General features: G+C 36.8%; 1 protein-coding gene and 1 long non-coding RNA gene across 2 annotated transcripts in view; one reads left to right on the top strand and one right to left on the bottom strand.

The window, feature by feature from the left end:
* The window catches only part of LOC136282388 (uncharacterized), a 45,944-nt gene that overhangs the window by 20,741 nt on the left and 5,313 nt on the right, over positions 1 to 19,890 (bottom strand). The gene's annotated exons all lie outside the window — the stretch shown is intronic.
* LOC136282394 (uncharacterized) lies at positions 14,373 to 16,960 on the top strand. Its single transcript, XR_010718261.1, has 2 exons — positions 14,373 to 15,039; positions 16,581 to 16,960. It is a non-coding gene; the product is annotated as an uncharacterized lncRNA (long non-coding RNA).

Here is a 19,890-nt window from a genome sequence, read left to right as displayed (position 1 = left end):
GTCGATCGACATATGGACCGATTGTCTATCGACACTCGACCGACATATCGATCGCGTGTCAACCACACTCGATCGATATGTCGGTCGAGTGTCGATCGCTGGTATCGATCGCCACTCGACCGCGGGTGCCTTCAGTACACATGATCTACAGTTACAATTAATACAAAGTTGAAAGTTTAAAAGCTAAGAGATAAACAGTACAATCATAGCAAAAAAGGGTCAGTTACCAACCTTGTTTTTCGTGACGTCATCAAAGTAGACATTCTTAGTTTAGTCAGCGGAGCTAGACAGCAGATGACTTTTTCATCGCCGGAATATCGCTGAACGACCTCGCTGAACAAGAAAGGCTGCCTTCCCGTTGCTACTTAAGTAACTATTTCTTGTTTGACTTATCGATGTTTTCACTCGCATTGATATTTAATTGTTCCGCTTTAAGACACGCGGTTAACAATACTCACGATCAAGGAGTTAAGATATAACTTATTAATTTTTACTATTTTTATCATCCAATCACAGGTCGGATTCCTGTATTTAGTCACTTGTGATAAACGTCTCGCCACCATGTTTATTTTTGTCTTTTCTTTTCTTTTAAATACTCGCGCGCTCTCGCTATTCGTACCCATGCTTCGCGCACCGAAAAAACTATGTAGAGCCCCACTAATTTTTGGTACTAGGTGGTACTGTACTTAAAATAGTTCTATTGACACAAATGCATTTTTCTAAAGTTATCTTATTGCTTATGACTGTAGATATCATGTGGATGGTTCCTGCTTGGGGACTGACATTTCAAGTACCTCAGCAAACTGTAATCATCAGAATTGCAAGCCAAAGTGTCAGTTACCAAGTGCTCAAGTTTCCAAAGTAGTCACCCAATTGTTACAGTCAAGTTCGCTCCTTTTTGAGGCCAACTTCAGCTGGATCATCCTGTTACATGTGAAAACATAAAATGTTATTCACTTCACATCTTCAATTAATTGCCTGATTCAAAAAGTTATGATTTTTGTAATAACCTGCCTTTTTTAACCCTTTAATCCCTGATAGTGACTTGCATCTAATTTCCCCTTTCAATATCACCCCTGAATCAAACATTGAGGTTATGAGAATAAAGGCAATAATAATAAACTGAACAACCTCTTGATTGTTCAACAAATTCTCCCTGCCAGCACATAAGGAAATGTATTGAGAACGGTATGGAGAATATACATACTGGTGTTAAGGTGTAAAGGGTTAATAGTGCTCCAAAAATAGTAAATGGTATTGGAGAGAAAGAAAGAAAGTTCTTGAAACATTCTATGTTAAATGACACTTTGTTATGAATTTAGTTGCAACAGCAATGAAAACATCTGTGAAGCCACATTAACAATTACCTTTCCATGTAAACAAACCCTCATGAAGCATGACACGGATAAATTTAATCTCACCTAGTTTGAATGTAGAATCCAAAATCTAATAAACTTACTTGTGAATAGGAAAAAGCTCAAAGTATTTTTCCTGCCTCTGTCATGCTAAATATCACAAGTCAATCACACCAACACTTCAGTGTGACTTTTTTTTAAGATGTGTATTTTTTCTTATGGTCATCTATTTTTAGTATCTATCTTTTACCAGCTAACATTTGAGAAGAATCAAGTCCACATTGGTGATTTGACACATTGTAAGCAAACCCTACATACAACTGATCAAATTTTATTTGATCCAAAACATGAAGGGCAATAGAGGAAATTGGCTAGCACAATTCAAGTTTCCCTTCTTAAGAACAAGTCGCTGTAAGAATCAAACATCTTGGGAAATAAAAATTTTCAACCCCCCTTCAAATTTTGCACACAGTTGGGCACTCAGGGAGGATGCACAAAAAAGGCCTTTTTAAAGGTCGCAGCAGTCTTGTGCCATGGTAACAACGGCTGCTTGTTCGAGGCCTGGGGACTCATTTTCATACAAAAACGTCGCAAAAAAAGAGTGAAATGTTTATTTCTCTATCTCAAGCTAAATACAACATTACAAATTGGCACTTCTACCATACATAGTAACATCATTTTTCTTCACTTTGATTCATTTAATTTTCCTTGGGAGTGAATGTGAACACACCTATAGATTATTTATTTAAGTACACTTTCGGTCATTTTTGTCGTCGGGTTAAACATAGAAAACGTTTATCTGAATTTCACGTCTGAATTTCAAAGTACACTGATTCTGGAACTAAAACTACCCACCTAGCTGGTTATAATATTCTAGTTTTTAAATTTGTTAAAATCACTGCAGGCCTGCCTCTGCTTTTTATACGGGCAATTCGCGAAAAAAGCTAAAAATCAGATACTGCTTAATTTGGCGATGTTTACATCTAATGTTCTCAACAACAAACGTTTCAGAAAAATGAAACGTGCAAGGCTTTGAAAGAATGTTACCTTATGAGCAATTTCCCGTAGAGAAATCTCTACCCTATGGTTGTCATCTTTTAAAAAAATTGACCAACCTTCATGGAGGACAACTTGACGTAGCAACAAACATATACCTCAAATCGTGTGAATATCATCCAGATTCTGAGTGCTGCACCTTTTTTGATGGGAATTTGAGCAATCCGAAATCCTCTGAAGATACAATGCTATACTTGTATGTCATTTGAAATATGTTGAAGTCGGCTGATCTACACGAAACTATCCTCACACCAGTCACTTGTCATAAACATATACATTATCACGATGCTGTATTTCTCTGTGATGTTTCCGTCGGTCGTTCCAAAGAAGACGAGAAATGGATATTTTTCATATATGTCAGCAGATTTCCGCTTTCTGGAGTAAAAACAACCAAAAAAAAAAACAGAAAAACTTCGATTGAACGCTCATAAAAACTGAGAATCTGAGAGTATAAATCGCAACTCGTCAGCGGCAGTACTACATGTAAAACCCAGTTGCAATAGCAATTTGAACGACATAGGGATCTCCTTACAAAGAGCAGATTCGGGCAGTTATCATTTCCTTGTGACAGGAACTAAGATATTTCGAATCATCTGAAAACTGTCAGAAAACTGTTAGAAAATTTGCATAAGATATGATGAGGAGAGACTTATCACCGCCGCAGTGCAATCGAGTCAATCAATGTCTCCTTCCATGTCTTGATAAAGAAAAAATCATAACAAAGTTCGAAATAAAAGATTTAATGAAATCATAATGTCATAATTCCACCTTTCAAACAACTTGTTATCCACACGTAAATCGCAACTTGTCACTTGAACGAAACTCCCCATGGTTAATATGTAATCTGGATTGCTTCACGTCAGGAAAAAGAACAGTGATTTCATCACCGTTATTTTCCGTACTTTTCTCCCGGATAACTTTTACAGGCTTAAATAAAGATGAATATAACGCAATCTCCCAGTGATTTACACGAGAGAAAGTCAAAGGTCTTTTTAATTTTCCCCTAAGGTGGCCGGCTCACCAGGAAGAAAAAGGAGATCTTTCAGTCCAATAACGTTGGTCTGTAGTGATAATCAAGCTAATAACTGAGAAGATTTTGCCCTTTGGTTCATCAGTGACAGCATCAATTAATTAAAATCTGTATCTCTCGGTCCAAGCGACACCAAAAATGGTTCCTTTGTAATTTTGTAAGCACTTTCTATAGCATTTTATTGTCAAGGGAAATAAGTCTCAAGGCTCAAAGCCAATATAACGTTCGAGCACGTGAAAGACTCCCTGAAAGAAGCTAAATTTTTGGAACTTGATTATGATGAAATTCCTGTTCCGTTTGCTGTACTGCAGGGATACTGAGTAGTTCAAAATCTCCACTTGGTGATGATTTTCGCGCGAGTCGTACAAATTGCTATTGTGGCGACTGGGTTTTTACATGTAGTACTGCCGCCGACAAGTTGCGATTTCTGCTCTCAGATTCTCAGTGTTTACGAGAGTTCAATCAAGGTTTTCTTATTCTTCTTTTTTTTTTCGTGTATATCAGCAAACTTCAACATGTTTCAAAAAACATAAAGTATATCAGCGTATTTTCAGAGGACTTCGGATCGCTCAAATTCCCATGAAAAAAGGTGCAGCACTCGGAATCTGGATGATATGCACACGATTTGAGGTATATGTTTGTAATTACGTCGAGTAGCCCTCCATGAAGGTTGATCAATTTTTTTTAAAAGATGACAACCAGAGGCGAGATTTCTCTTCAGGATATTGCTCATAATATAACATTCTTTCAAAGCCTTGCATGTTTCATTTTTCTGAAAAATTTGTTGTTCAGAACATTAGATGTAAATATCGCCAAATTATGCAATATCTGATTTTTGAGCTTCGTTCGCGAATTACCCTTATAAAAAGTAGAGGCAGGCTCGCAGTGATCTTTTCATATTTAAAAACTAGAATATTATGTCCAGCTAGGTGGATAGTTTCAGTTCCAGAATCGGTGTACTTTTAAAGAAATTCAGATAAACGTTTTCTCTGTTAGACAATGTGAAGACGAATGACGTTACTATGTATGGTAGAAGTGCCAATCTGTACTGTTGTATTTAGCTTGAGATAGAGAAATAAACATTTCACTCTTTTTTTGCCACGTTTTTGTATGAAAATTGAGGCCCCAGGCCTCGAACAAGCAGCCGTTGTTACCATGGCAACAAGACCGCTGTGACCTTTAAAAAGGGCATTTCTGTGCATCCCCCCTGAGTGCCTGGCTGGATACAAAATTAAATCTCTCCGTCAGTTTGAAATTGCCCTCCAATCTGCTTAAAATCAATGTATCTAGCATGCGTCATGTCTCAAATTGCAACTGCAACCCATTCCAATGTGTCTGATATCCTTCAGGAAACATACCTGTCTGAAGAGTGAGTAAGCTGTAACGTAAATAACACATCGTTTCGTGCCTAAACAGTTCGCTACGAAAGGCATAGACTGCAAATATCTAATGCACAACATTCCCAAAATATACTTTGCTAGTTTAATGATAAACTCAAGTCTCATGGCCCATTTAAACTCAAAAGACGCAGTATATATATATATATCTGACTACAATTAAAGGTCGGCAATAGGCGATATTCTTCAATTTCGACCCCCATCGTTGTTTTGTTTTGAAATGTCATTGGCAAGTCGCTCCGAAATAGGTGTCGCCGGTATATTCTGATAGCGGTAACAACCTATCGGCTAAGTTACCAGGGACGACCGCTGGACCCAAAATGGCGCCATTTCAGTATCTGGTATGAAAGACACCTCCAGGGTAAACGGGAGAACGGATTAAGCAAGTTCAAGCACGATAACTAACGAAACCAAGCATTCTAAGGTTCTTCTACTGTTTTCTGGATGGAATGGTAAACCACGTGTTCTAATAAAGCTTTATCGTGAAGCAACTAAAACGAATTTGTCACTGTCGGATACCTTTGTTAAAAAGCCACGCTTTGAAGACTTTGTTAATCATCATTCCGGCCAGAAACCTTAGGAGAACGGTGTATTTTATTTAGAAATTCCTTTCTTCATTCAAGTTGTGGGACATCTCGCCACCCCATTTTGATTTTCCCGTCAAACAATTGAGCCTGAGGTCATAGGTCACGTGATAAATAAACAAAGATTTTGTGAGCAGAAATGCATTAAGGCTAATGACTTGAGTTAGCTTGCCAATTTTGGCAATTTTTTAATTTTATAATTTGTAGTGATTTTTTTCAGAGTTACTGAATTTTGTCTCAGAGACATGCCTTAACATGCTTGAGAGTGAGGGAAACATTTGTCTTTTTTACTTATGACAAGATAGTCCAAACAGACTAATCCTGAATTGGAGTGATAATGACAGCGATGGAGTTGACTTGGGGAAAACTACAAGTCAAACGCCTTTGACTTGAATCTGATGAGAGTTTGGTGAGGTATTTGAGACGTTTGAATCCGCTTACAAGTGTGTACGTCTGTACCTTCACCTGAACGGTCTTACACTAATAGATAATTACAAAAACGTGTTTTTATCAACTGAAGAACTACTGCAAGTGCAGTGTCAGTCAGTTAAATAATCATCAATGTAAGTTATCTTCTATTTGGATGAATGTATGGGAATAGTAATAGCATTGATCAACCCAAATTTTTGTATAAAGAGTTTCTTTTTCATCCACATTTCTTTGAATCGTAAACGGTTAGACGTTGTATTATCGTACGTGGGATGGGAATGGAGTATTTTGCTGTTGTTTTGTTGTTAGTTTGTGTTTTTGTTTCTTTTTTTTTGAGGGGGAGGAGGGGGGGGGGGTTAAGTTGAATTAGAAATTTTTATAGTCTGACCCAATTTATCAAAAACTGTTTTCTTCGGCTTAAGTAACTACAAACAACTGTAGTGTTATTTGAGTTGCATTACATATTCAAGCTCAAGCTTTGAATATTGCATTACTCTCATAAACATTAAAATCCTTTTCATGATGGAAATTATCATAATGACAAATTGTTCAAAGATACGAGAATTGACAGGGTGGCAAATTCCTATCCAAGCACCCTCCACTTTAATTCATAGAGTAATGTCGGTACAGCTCCACTTCTAGACGGGTATCGAACTCACGCCTCCCACGCCCAAGTTGGACCCAGTTGATATGCATAAAAAGATGGGATCAGAGAACCAAGTCCGGATAAATGGGGTCTGGATAATCAAGATTTGACTGAACTACCAACTATGCTGCAAAGCCAATGTTGGCAGCAAGGAAAATGCTGACAGATTTGGTCAATAAGGGATCAAGGCATACTCAGGTGTCGCATTATGGTATACTGTTCCCAGCCATCTGCATTTTTCTTCACCTAATTTTTATGTCCCCAATTTTCCCTTTAAAGGACCCTGGGCCACACTGCTCCTGAGGCAAGAGCTGATCATGAATGTCACTCCACCTTCCGGAGGGATATTTGGCTCCTTCTTTTCATTGGCGCAACTTCTTGGAAACATGTCCGGTGACTATCAGGGGAGTATGCAAAATTTTACCTCTGTGCCATATCTTCGGAGAACCGCTATCGCATCACGAACCTTTCTTTTAACTGGCCGTGAGATGGCAAAGGGGTAAGAAGGGGAAGGGGGGGAGGGACTTAACTACATGATCAGAGAAACATTTATGCTAACTGATTTAATGATTTCGTTTTGCAATGCTTTTTAAAAAATTAATTTAACACCACTAAACACTACAATTTTAAGCCAATAAATCTTTTTGATATACAGTCTGCCTCTTACATCTAAATCATTTGTTGACAACTACACTAATCTGATCAGCTCTATTTGCTATATCCATCATGGAAAACAAAATTTACAGGTGAGCGAAATAAATATATTACAAGAAATTCCAAGAAAACAATCATTTCATCAACTTCTCTTCAACAACTCTTGTACTTTTGAGTTTCTGCCGCTAAATGAGCTATTAATATAGCAGTAGCGCAAAAAACACAAACGACTACTAGGAAAAGCCAATCGCTTTCAGTATTCACTGAGAAAGTACAACCAGCAGTCTGAAACGACGCTGTGTTTCTGCCTGCCGTGTGTTTTCCTGGAAAGAAAAAGAAATTTTGAGAAAGGTCTTCCTACATAAGCCTGATAAAATGATCCCTCTCCTCGATTCTCCCATAAGGCTCTGTTGTATTCTTCTGATCTCCCCCTCATTGGCAGTTAATTGGCAGTCAAGATTCTATAGTATCCCCTCTATACTCGGTTGGCTACAATTGATCTCTCCTCGTTCCCCTAAGAAACTATGTGATACCTCCAGATATCAGGTTCTTCTACCAAATACATAGTTGTTTTTGTCACGGCATAACACAATTAAGTGTAAAATAAATAACCTAGGAACGACGAATACTGCTGTGACTCGTGGTTCTGATTGTTGGTGACTCATTCGATCTAATGATGGCATACTCATGTCTAGCTAAAATTACTTGGACTAGAATTACAGCTTTCGATTACCCTGTAACACTTAAAATTGTGTCCTTTTCACGAAGGAAGAAATAATTACCGAACTTTTGGTAAATCCACAACCAAAAAAAGAAGACTGCAGGTGCCCGAAAACGAAAATTTCAAATGTTCCTGAATGAATTTTAGCAGAAATGAACACGTGTAAACGCATGCTTTTTTAACAATCATTTTGATATATTTGTATACATACGAGCCACATGAGTGTCATGAAGGAAGCCTTTGCTACCGCTTTGCCTTCTAGAATTAAATCGTTTGCTCGAAACTGTGTATTTGTATCCTTGAGGAATTCTTCAAGTGTCTCGAAGTTCGAGCCGAGTCAACTGGGCTGTACATGTAAATCGTGATTTTCCTTTCCATGCTGTAATGTGGTCTCGCGGTTTGAGATGGGTAAACAAGAATTCAAAATGGCTGCGCAAGGACGTACCGCAGACTACATCTTATGGACGAAACTCCTTTTCTTGCCGAAATTTTCATATTCAAGGAAAAATCACCACCCAGAAGACTACGGTAATATGGAAATGGGCGACAATCCAAATAGAGTCTATTGAGATTATAACCAACCTCAAGCTGGAAAAACAAAGTTGTGAGAACGCGATCCTTTAAGGTCACAATTAGTTATTATTAGTAAATAAAATAAGATACTTATTATTACATGATAACTTTTTGATGATTTTGTGATCTGAGGTTAGAATGAACATATATTTTGTCGAAAGCGATATTTTGTTTTTTTTTGTTTTGGTTGGCGTTGATTGGTACGCTCTGGTTACATGATCGGTAGCTGGTCGAGGCTCTCAAACGACTGAGTGAAGAAGAATTGCGATAAAGAAACAGAAAGTGAAATTTCTTGACCCGTGAAGAAATTACTATATAAGAAATAAACATTCTCTATCGTTCCAATTCTTTTTTTCCGGGTTAAATGAACATATTGTGCACATACACTGTACTTACCGCTGGTGTTTTCACCCGTCATCGTACTTGTGGTTGACTTACTCTTAGGATCTTCGGGTCGCTCTTCCCGGAATACACGAAATTTAAACCTTTCAGACAAATTCATTCATCAATATCATTCATTTGACTTTAGTTATTTGGTGGAAAAAAGCCAGATTTACACGTGCCATTGCAGCAAACAAAAGCGCAAACTCCCACAACTTCAAAACATTTGGATTTACTTACAAATACTTTCCTTACAATTTACTGAAGTATCCTTCGCGCACTAATGATAATACTGTAAGATCATTAAATGGTTTTTAAGAAAAAAAAACAGTCATTGAACTTGAGTTTGTTTGCCAAACCAGTACCGTTGTTCTTTTCTTGAAAAGTGTACATGCCCTTTTTAACACGTGAATTGCGCGCACGCGTAAGAGCGAGTTGTAGATACGATGTGGGGGAATGGTACTCGCTCGCTCGATTGGTCGATTGGTCGATTTTTTTCGATTTTAGGCTTTTGAGTGCATTTGATAGTTTTTGGCGAGCAATAAACAAACGAAATGGCGACCTTTGTTGCTAAGAATAGTGGTGGGGTGAAAAAGAAGTCGGTGATAATCTTAAAAGAGTTTTTTTTTCGTTTTAGTTCGAACAAGCGGGGCCAGCGACTGGCAGGCATGCAAGGATTCACACTGAAATAACAGAGCAATCTTCGTTTTTCATAAAATTGTAATTTACAATCCTTGAACTTGAAAACAATCCGAAGATTCATTGAAAATATCACTTACTGCGAAGCGCTCGGAGTTTACAGATGGTCAAAAGCTTTTTCTGTTATGGCGTGAGATTGAGGACAAAATTGATCATTACGTTTCGTCGCGTGTGTTTTTCCTGTGTGAAGCAACAGAAGATGCCGGCGACTGACGAAACTACAATTTAACACGAAAATCAAATGACACCTAAACAAACAATTACCGATTAGCTACCGATTTTCAGTGAATTTTTAAAGAACAATTTTCTTTTAAGTTTCAAGACAATTTGAAGATTCAACATACATACAACGTACTAAAATGCGAAAGTTATACACCACAAAATTGATAAATAGGCCTGAAATGAAATTCTATCTTGTTATTGATTATACGTTGCCTAGCACGTGACTTAAATCTACTCAGGCGGAGATCCAAAATGACGGTAGCAGGCTTGGCTTAGTTATATCACTCAAAACTCGTTCCCGTTTGTCTCATTTGATAAAGAGGGAATCGTTAATGTTTTCATTAAGACAGTATTGCCTTGATTTTCTAATATTTACAATGGTTGACAGTAAATTTCACTTTTCAGCCACATTTATCCAACCTTTTCTTTTGAACCAGAAACAAAAATGATAGACGTTTAAAACACATGACATCATCCACCCTTGTCAAATGTAATAGCAAGATCATTTCAATTGTAATGCCTTCTTATCCCAACTTTACTTTGTTTCTTTGATACATTAGCGAACACTGAACTACTGCTCGTACTCTAGATATGACAATCAACCACAAAATTCCCTAAACCAGATAACATAATCTAAAAAATCATATGTCAATTCACGAGTTTGCTCACAGAGCACTTTGATTTTTCTTAAGCGTTCTTTAATAGACAGGTGTCAGATTGTGACGGATACTTGTAAAAAAAGTGTTTCAAGGTTTGTTTAGAAGCCTTTTGAATCACTTTTATCGCTATACAAATAAAGATATTTCGGTGAAGTCACTCTCTGTAATTTGCATAATCTCTGTTTTAAGTGCCATTTACTCGCTCAAAAATTGTTCAGTTTAAGGAGGATCTTGCCGTAATTGCAGCCCTAAATCACTCAGGTTATTTTGGCAGAAATTTCGTGAAGTTTTAGATAAAAATAAAAACGTTATTCACCAGCCTAGGTCGGTCGTAGGCCTCGGGCGGTACTCAAGACAGAGGGCACAGTTTTTTCCCGATACGGACGTCCAGGCTGGCGAATAACATGTATATATATTTTACTTACGAATCTCGTGAGACTGTAAAGTTATTTAGTTTGTTCTTCACTGCCAAAACTATCGCGAAACTGGATATGGAACACAGCATTAAATTAGAAATAGAAATTTGAAAAAATTAGCCATCACTGTGTACGTTCTCCAGACAACGCAAATTTTTGTCATTTCACGTTGTTGTTTTGCCGAGGACGCAAAGAAATTATTAACAACGCACGTGCACAGACATTGTTGTGCTCAGTTAAGTGACGTTCGCGTTGCCATTGCCGTCGTGGTTTTCTTAAACTCCCTAACAACAGAGGCGAGGCGTGCAAATGACGATCGAGCAGAGAGCCAATATTTCTGCGCATGTTATGGAAATTTTTGTTTGATGCGAGAAACCACTGGTGTGCGTCTGCTCGCAGTCGCTTAAGAAGAGAATCAATAAATTTCTAGAACAGATTTTACCATAAAAGTTAGCGTTAAAAAGCGACGACGTTTCGACCGCTTCACGGTCATTTTCTGGTTGAAGGTTAATTTTTTTTTTAATCATGCGCTTAGCTTCTATAATCAATGGTAAAAATGCCAATGAGATACTGACCAAAACTCAAAATATTTACATGGAAACAATACGAGAAAATTACAGCAAGAATTATGAAAACGCTAAGGCGAAAGAAACTATAATAATAGTAATCGGGGCCGATTACCAAAAAAAGAAAGGTCAATGTCGAGAAAAGTATATACTTAATCGATTCACTTTTAATATTCTTTCTTGCGCCTTAACATGTTCATCAAATTATCCCTATCTCTGAAAACAGGGTAAGATGCACAAGTGATTAAACAGAAAGGTAAACATAAAACTAGACGCCAACAAGCGTTTACTCGGACTTCTTATGTGCGACACAGAAAGAGTATCTTTGCATAAGGACCTTGTAAATGAAAGCAATCACTAAGCCCTTCAACTCCCATGAGTGACCAAGACAGAATTTCCCCTTACAACATCAATTAGAAAGATATGAGATGATGGGTATTAAAGGGTTAAACATCTAAAAGAAAGTGCACGTGGCTTCATTTGGCAAGAACTTTGAGCATCGTGCATATCTCCCAAAATTCAAGCTTAAAGATAGCAAATGTGGCCTTTGTTATCTGATAGAAATGGAATGTTTGAAACATATTATCTATCTGCAAAACTATATACCAAAATCAGCAAATTCACCCACATAAAAATGCATCTCCATTCCCTTTTTTTCACCTTTGTTTCCTGACATAGCACACCTTTTTCCCTCTTCCAATGAACATAAGGATTTTCTGATATGCTAATTTAAGGGAAATGGAAATCAAGGCTTCATAAGGTGAATTTTGCAAAGATAGTCAAATGTGTTGTATACTATGTTTGTTTCAAAAATTCAAAAACAAAATTCCCCCCAGTATTGCAGATGCTAAATGTTTTCTAGGAATCCTAATAATCACAAAAACCCTGGGTAAAGGGTTGGGGATACCCTAGGCTGAGAATAAAATAGAGGTAAATAGTCAATCAAAAATGAATAGTTCAAGCTTCATTGGAATTCAATAAAAGGTCATTGTAACAGCATAAATTTTAACCGAGTTTAAATGCTTAATGGTACAGTTAACTCATATTTGTGCAGGGGTTTTCTTATCTTTATAAATTTCAATTAGAGTGTTGATCCAATTATTAATTATATACATCATAACAGCATAAACATTAAACTATAAAAAATTGCGATAAAACATTTCTTAAAAACATTTTAAGATTGACAATAAAAGCTAAGTTTTGCGTTTTTCTCACGATGTAGTCACGTGTAACGTAGATCGCGACGTTTCGACTGCATACTGCTAGTCTTCTTCAGGCGATGAGGTCGACTGGTCATGCGTGATCTTATAAAGCATGATGCTCTGCTGTGATTAGTTGTTTTATCAACAGCTCTGATATTCCACTATTCCACTATCCCTGTTGATGTTGTTAGGGTGAAGTCTTATATGAATTGCCTCTTTGACCCTGCGCGTGTAGTAATAAGGGTCTCGATAAATAAACAGCTGTATGCAGTCGAAACGACGCGATCTACACCACACGCGACTACATCGTGAGACAAACGAAAAACTTAGCTTTTATTGTTATTCACCACGAAGAATAACCACAACGTTTTCTACGAAATTTTAAGATTGCTAAAAAACGACGTTCGACTTTGGCTAAATGTCATAATCAAGTCAAAAAATATATTTGTAAGTTGCAGTCTATATTTACCAAAAAGCTAGACTGTAAGAAAAGAATAATAGTAATTAAACAAAACATTTGTCATGTAGGGAGTCTATCTGGATATTTAAATTAGGCTTGAGATTCTTGCTGAACAGCATTTCAAAGACTAAACATTCAAGTTTTCCCTGGCACTTTCTTGAAACTCTTAATTGGTTTTCTTTCAAGAGGTGGTTGCTGCCGTGAGCTTCTACGAAATGTCGACCGATTGTCGAATGTTTGTGCTCAGTAATGCACTAATGAAGGTGTCGGGCTGTGTACCCGACTTAATCTGCATCGCACAGATCACACGAGAAACGCTAAACAACGCATTGCCGATTCACAATTGACGACTTGATTTCTTTGAGTTTAAGATCTTGCCCCAATTTCTTGCTCACAAAAACAGGCTGCAATGTAGGGAGAATCTTAAGGCTAAAATTGCGCTACTGCTTCCGAACCGCATTAGCGGCCTCTTGATCTTTGAATGGAAGACTACCGTATTTGTTTGACTATTAGCCGAGCGATTTTTACACAAATTAAAACTGAGGTAAATTAAAATTTGGGCTCTAGAGGGTTTCTCGGCTTATAGCCGAATAAATACGGTAATTCTTACTCTTTCTGTTGTGCCTATCGAAGCATTTCTAAAAGGGAAAATTATTGATAGGGGAATCGATAATAATTCTTAATATAATGTGCTACTTTCATCGATGTTTCGGTAGACTTGAGTTTCAAGTTTAGTCCCGGAACTCAACCTTAAACTCAACTTCATCGGAAACCAACAAACACTGTTTTAATTTGCTCTTACATTTTCACAGTCACACCGATAAACGCTATAAAGACTCTTTATTAAAAACAATGATACACCGAGCCTGTGCCCTATCGTCTGCCACAGAGGCTTTCAATGCAGAATGTGTCAAATTGCGCTCTATTTTTAGTCAAATTGCGCTCTATTTTTAGTCGTCTTCCGTTATCAATCAGTTTCTCTACAGAAATGCTTCGGCAGGCACATTCAAAAGAAACACCGATGATAGTAGCACAGTAAGAATTAGTCTTCCATTCAAAGATCAAGTGGCCGCTAATGCGGTTCAGAAGAGGCTGCATTACTGTTGCAACCACCTCTGAAAAGAAAACCAATTTAGAGTTTTAAGAAAGTGCCGGGGAAAATTTGATTGTTTAGTCTTTGAAATGCTTTTCATCAAGAATCTCAAGCCTAATTTTAATATCCAGACGGATTCCATACGTGCCAATCTTTTTTTTAAATTACTATTGTTCTTTTCTTACGGTATAGCTTTTTATCACCCATTGTTATTTTGGTAAATATAGAATGCAACTTTCAAATTTTTTTTTTGATTTTGATAATGACGTTTAGCCAAACATTGACTGAGCTTAAAACCTCCAAGGTAAAGGTATGATAATATATTATACCTCACTGATTTAGTGTGGGTCAACCGCGAATGGCGTGTGCATTTGTAAGTACTGCAGAATGAAAGCAACTCTCCATGACTTTCAATCAAGCTTCGCACCACGAGAAGTAGAGAGCAAAGAGACCTTCTGAGAGCAAACCAAGTCAAATGTTTTCTCGTCGGCCGCCTCGTTTTCATGGTGCCTCGCTGTCATGCTTGTAAGGAAATACCTTAGACCGTCAAGGTACACAGGTGTGCAGTCAGCATTAGATTCCATCCACCAAAACCACCTCGGTCGAGAGGGACTGAGATGGAATATTTAATGACTTGCAAAACATAACCGAAGATTCTCGGAAATCCGCAAGTGATGTAGCCGAACTTCCGAAGCTGTAAATCCCATGATTCTTGAGGAACAAACAGAAACAGCATAGCGAGAATTTTAAGTCGCGAACCATTGATGGTAGACATGCAGATAATTTAGGATACGTAAATTCTGTTGATGAGGCGCATAAACTTATTGCGGAATTTGAAACAGGATTGACGACGAAGTTTTCTTTCTTTAAAGCTGTCAAAGGTTTCGGGAACACCGGTGTATATGTATATGTATATATATATATATATATATATTGATATAGTTCTTTGGCATTACAAAGCTTTGCTATCGCTATTGTGCATTCTCACTAGTTTATCTAGTTCAAAGTTCAAGTTCTGGAGCAACTTCAGAATACCCTGCAACTCATTTACATGTCATTGAATAAGAATAGCGTGTATTGTGTTATGCCTCGATCTTCAAAGCCTCCCGACACATGTAAGTGAGGCGGACCAAAGTTGCGGGGTATTCTGAAGTTTAGCACAAGTTCTACCACAATTGTGGAATCATTCGGATTAATTTAATGCTTACACCTCCTTCCTCGGACAGAAGTCACAAAATACTGGGGGAAGATGCATGAGATATTTAAGGAGCAAATATTCGTTTTTTACTGGTGTGCCTTTCCTAATTTTGGGAAGGAAAGTGTTCAATTGCCAGCACGGCATAGATAGAACAGTTGGAGAGAAAAAGAAACGAAAAGATGCAGAAGAAGTACTGTATATAATAATTTCTTTTTATCCTCAACCTTTGTGTTTCTGTCAACTATGGCTTGCTAATTCAAAAGGTCAAATACATGAATGAGTCGTATGACATTGATCTCAGAATACTTTTATGACAAACGTGATAACAGTTCAATCTTGACTAAATTGAAGATGGTTTAGAAGTTACCAATTATAAGAACTTTTCACTAACATATGCTGCTGACAAAGGAGAAAATATATGCAATTCTGCATTTTTTGCTTTCTATCAAGCAATCATATGTTGGCTCCTTATCACACTATGACACTTCCGTTTTGTCACATTCCAAAAAATAACTTGAGAAATACACTGTCACCCATCTTACACTGTTATATTTACCTATTACAGAAGGCTGGAAACAAAGATTTTGTTTTCAAGAAAATAAGATTTCTTGTCCAAGACACAAGGAAGTTTGACTGCAAAGCACAGATAAAAATGCGAGAAATTTTTTTTTCAGAGAACAAGGTAGTTCTACTCATGTATAAACAGAACAAATCCAATTTAATAAATCAGATATGCAGCATGACTCCTTTTCTTCCATCCCCACTCAAAACAAGCAAACACACCTATAGAGGTTCCAGCCTGGTCTGCAAATGAAAAGGAGGAAGGTGATCACTGCAAAATTAAGCATTAGGGTTCTTATTTATAACATATTGATTATTGTATACTGATATCTAGAAATTAAGGTTGCAAGTAGCAGCCAGCTGAGTTATAGTTTGAGTTTTATCAAGTCCATTACTTTGTTAAATTTAGAGTAACCTTGACTTGAGAGAGGAAAATTGAGGAGCTGTAATATACTAATCATCAATTCAGGACCACAAAGAAAAATTTATTTATAGAGACTTTTGAAGGAGAGGGGTAAGACTTGTGACAAGCTGGCAGACATATAGATAAACTTTACTGCTAAATGGGTTACAATACAAAGTGCTCAGTATTTGGATCAGCTATGGCTCAACTTAAACTTTGCTTTAGCTTCAAGTTTAATCATTTGTGGTTTCCTTTCTCTGTGTTTATTTTTCAAGTTATGTACACAGAAGAACACAAAAATGACAAGGAATGCTTTTGAATATCAAGAGGCTGGAATAAGCAAGAAACCAAAACTGAATTTTAAACAGTACAAAGTTAATTTGATCTTCCAATGTTATTTAATTTTAACCATAGAATTTGCTATTTAAATTTATCCCCTCCATTTTTCTGGGTATTGTGAGCAAAAACAAACAATTATCACAAAATGCATGGTATACAATGGTTTGATTCACCAATGTGGCAAAGGCCTTTCACTGTCTATCCATAAAAAGGGAAATAGTTTGTAAACTGTAAGACATTCTGCATGTTGAGTGTATACTTATTCATCCATGTGAAATTAAAGGTTACTTGAAATAAATGTGAAAGATTTATAGGATTTTCAGACCCCTGATAACAATTACTAATGTGCTGATTTGTTGTACTTAAAGGTTATGATTTTGGCAGAAATAGTGGAAGAAATTTCTGGACCTGGAATTTTGTTGCAAATGTTTGTTTAAATCAGTTTAAGTCAGTTAAAAACTCTCCTGTTTCAAGATTACATGATTACCACACCAGAACCTTTTGTATTCTATATTATGCACCATGTTATGATTATGGTTTCAATAATAAAAGGTGCTGACTCAAGAACTTTCCAAAATATCTCTACATACAAAGAAATAGATTGTGGTTATGTACTCCAAATAGCAGGTCACATCAGTCTTCTGTAAGGAAGTAGCAGAAATTTCTGTGGTGGTTTTGGTGGATGGAGAGAAACATCCACCAAAACCACTTTATTCTATGTGTTAAGAGTTATGATAATCATTATGAACGTTTGGTCGGTCAGCAATTGTGCACCATAAAAAATAATTAGCCAGAGCACTAACTGCTAATTAGTGGTATAAATCTTTTGTCTCCCTGAACATCTAACAATGGCTATAGATAAAATTTAAAAAATATATTGTTGATAGTTTTGGTCAAAGTTTTGGTGGATGTTCCCTAATGACATCCACCAAAACTACGTAACATCTAAGCACCTTTTAAATACGTGAAATATCTGCATAAAATTGCGTAAAATGTTTTATAATACTACAATCGAACAATAAATTAATACTTACCATTTCTTTAGTAAAAAGTTTTGACGCAATTTCCCAAACAAATAATACACTTGGGTCATCGGGATAAGTCGGCATGTTGTCGTAGCTTCGTAATTTTTTTCCATCATTCCATCTCAGTCCCTCTCGACCAAGGTGGTTTTGGTGGATGGAATCTAATGCTGACCCAGGTGTGCAAACTTTCGACATCGTTCATCGATCGTTCTCTGATTATTCGTTATTACTCGCCGTATGTAAAACAATAATTCTTTTAGAAATTAGTATATAGATACTGATCTTCGCGTGTACTCAAGATGGCGGTCATCAAGGAGTGATAGAGTCGAAATTTTGGGCATAGAACCCTTGCGAACTGAATTCCCAGTTTTCTGGGAATTCCTAGGAATTCCTAGGAATTCCTAGGAATTCTCAAAAATTCCCAATTATGCAAATGACCCTTGCAAAACGAATTCCCAGTTTTCTGGGAATTTCTGGGAATTCCTAGGAATTCCTAAAAATTCCTAGGAATTCCTAGGAATTCCTAGGAATTCTCAAAAATTCCCAACTATGCAAATTAACTCTGATTTAAAAAGCTTGGAATTACTGGGAATTTCTGGGAAAGGAAGACTCCAGTTTTGTGAGGACTTGGAATCCCTAGGAATTCCTAGGAATTCTCAGCTTTATTTGAGGTAATTTTAATACCCTGAGGTCCACATAAATTCTAAGAAATTCTCAATACCTTGAATGTGAAGGTTTTAAGAAAAAGAGTAATTTCAGAGGCTTAAAACTTTGGCTCAATAAAAGGTATGCTATACAAAACTTACCAAGAGATATACATACATGTACATGTTTATAACTTAAAGATCATGAAATTTATTACTCAAACTAAGTTTTAGTAAATCTTGACATTAATATGGATTTTCTCATGAACCAGCTGTCAGTTATGTTAAATGGAAATTGCCAACTTCCACAATAATTAACAATAATTACATTGTTATCTTACTTCCCTAACCTACATTACTGGTTGCCTTTGTTAGAAAACCTTGGAACAGTCAAGCTCAGTTGCCTCAAACGCTGTCAGAGACTTTTTGTTGACAATACTTTTAGTAGAAATTTCATGCCTTAGACAAACAAATTCAACACCTAATTAATCTTTCTTTTTTCATGATTGTTGTTGCTGCTTTTTTTTTTCAGTTTTTTGCTCTATTTTCATGACTAATTGCTGTAATTTGTTTTGCTGTTTTTATTCTTACAAAACATTTTTGTAAGAAAAGGGGAACATTGACTACCTCTGTCCTGTCTGCATGCCAAATGTTTGCAAAGTGTGTGGATGATCCACAAGTATTGGAACTCTTACAAAATGTTTTGTATATGTTCCAATACTTGTGGATCATCCACACACTTTGCAAACATTTGGGCATGCAGACAAGACAAAGGTAGTCAATGTTCCCTTAGAGGAAAAACACCTTTTATATGACGTCTTCAATTTACTTTATTTGAAACTCTGATCTGAAAATATTTGTCAACAAGACTTGTTAGTAGTGAGAAGTACCAACCAAGTTTCCTTTCATAACTTAATTTCTTAAATGTCCCAATCACTGGATCTCCCAAAAAAATATTACATCTTTTTATTTTTGGTGCAAATTACAAGTCCTTCTTTATATAAAAATGAAAAGTGATAGTCACACTTCAATAATAACAGCTCTTAAGTTTACTTGTTGTTCTTCTCTGTCTGTCAGCTATCAACAAGATTGTTTTATACTTCGGGCAGTGCATAACTATTTGTGGACCAGAGTTCCAACGCACCTCTGTAATTGCATATAGCTACTCCTGTCTCTTGTACAAATGTTTCTCCTTTGTAAGACGCACTCTACTCTGTTGTCAATACTGCTTTAAGTTCATTGGAAACGACTGACTGAGGAATCGAGATGGCGGTGTTGGAACGTGTTGCTGAACGCTTGCTACGGTCAAGCTTTGTAGATTTAGGTACTGGTACACTGGGATCATCTATGTATCTCTTATACTTCCGAATGTGGTATCCTTCTTTTATAAGTATGAGGGTAAAAGACGATTTGTAGTCGCATTCAAAACTGTGATTGGCTTGTGTTATTTCTTACCTTGGCCATTAACACAACTCAAGTGAGTTTCGAGTCTTTGTTTCCTCGACAACTTTCGGCCACAAATCGTGCATTTGTAATACGATCGATTCTTTTCGATTATTTCTACATAGAGTGAGCTC

Source organism: Pocillopora verrucosa, chromosome 7 (assembly GCF_036669915.1).
Source record: "Pocillopora verrucosa isolate sample1 chromosome 7, ASM3666991v2, whole genome shotgun sequence".
Classification (NCBI taxonomy): Eukaryota; Metazoa; Cnidaria; class Anthozoa; order Scleractinia; family Pocilloporidae; genus Pocillopora; species Pocillopora verrucosa.
This window is presented reverse-complemented; position numbering and strand designations above follow the sequence as displayed.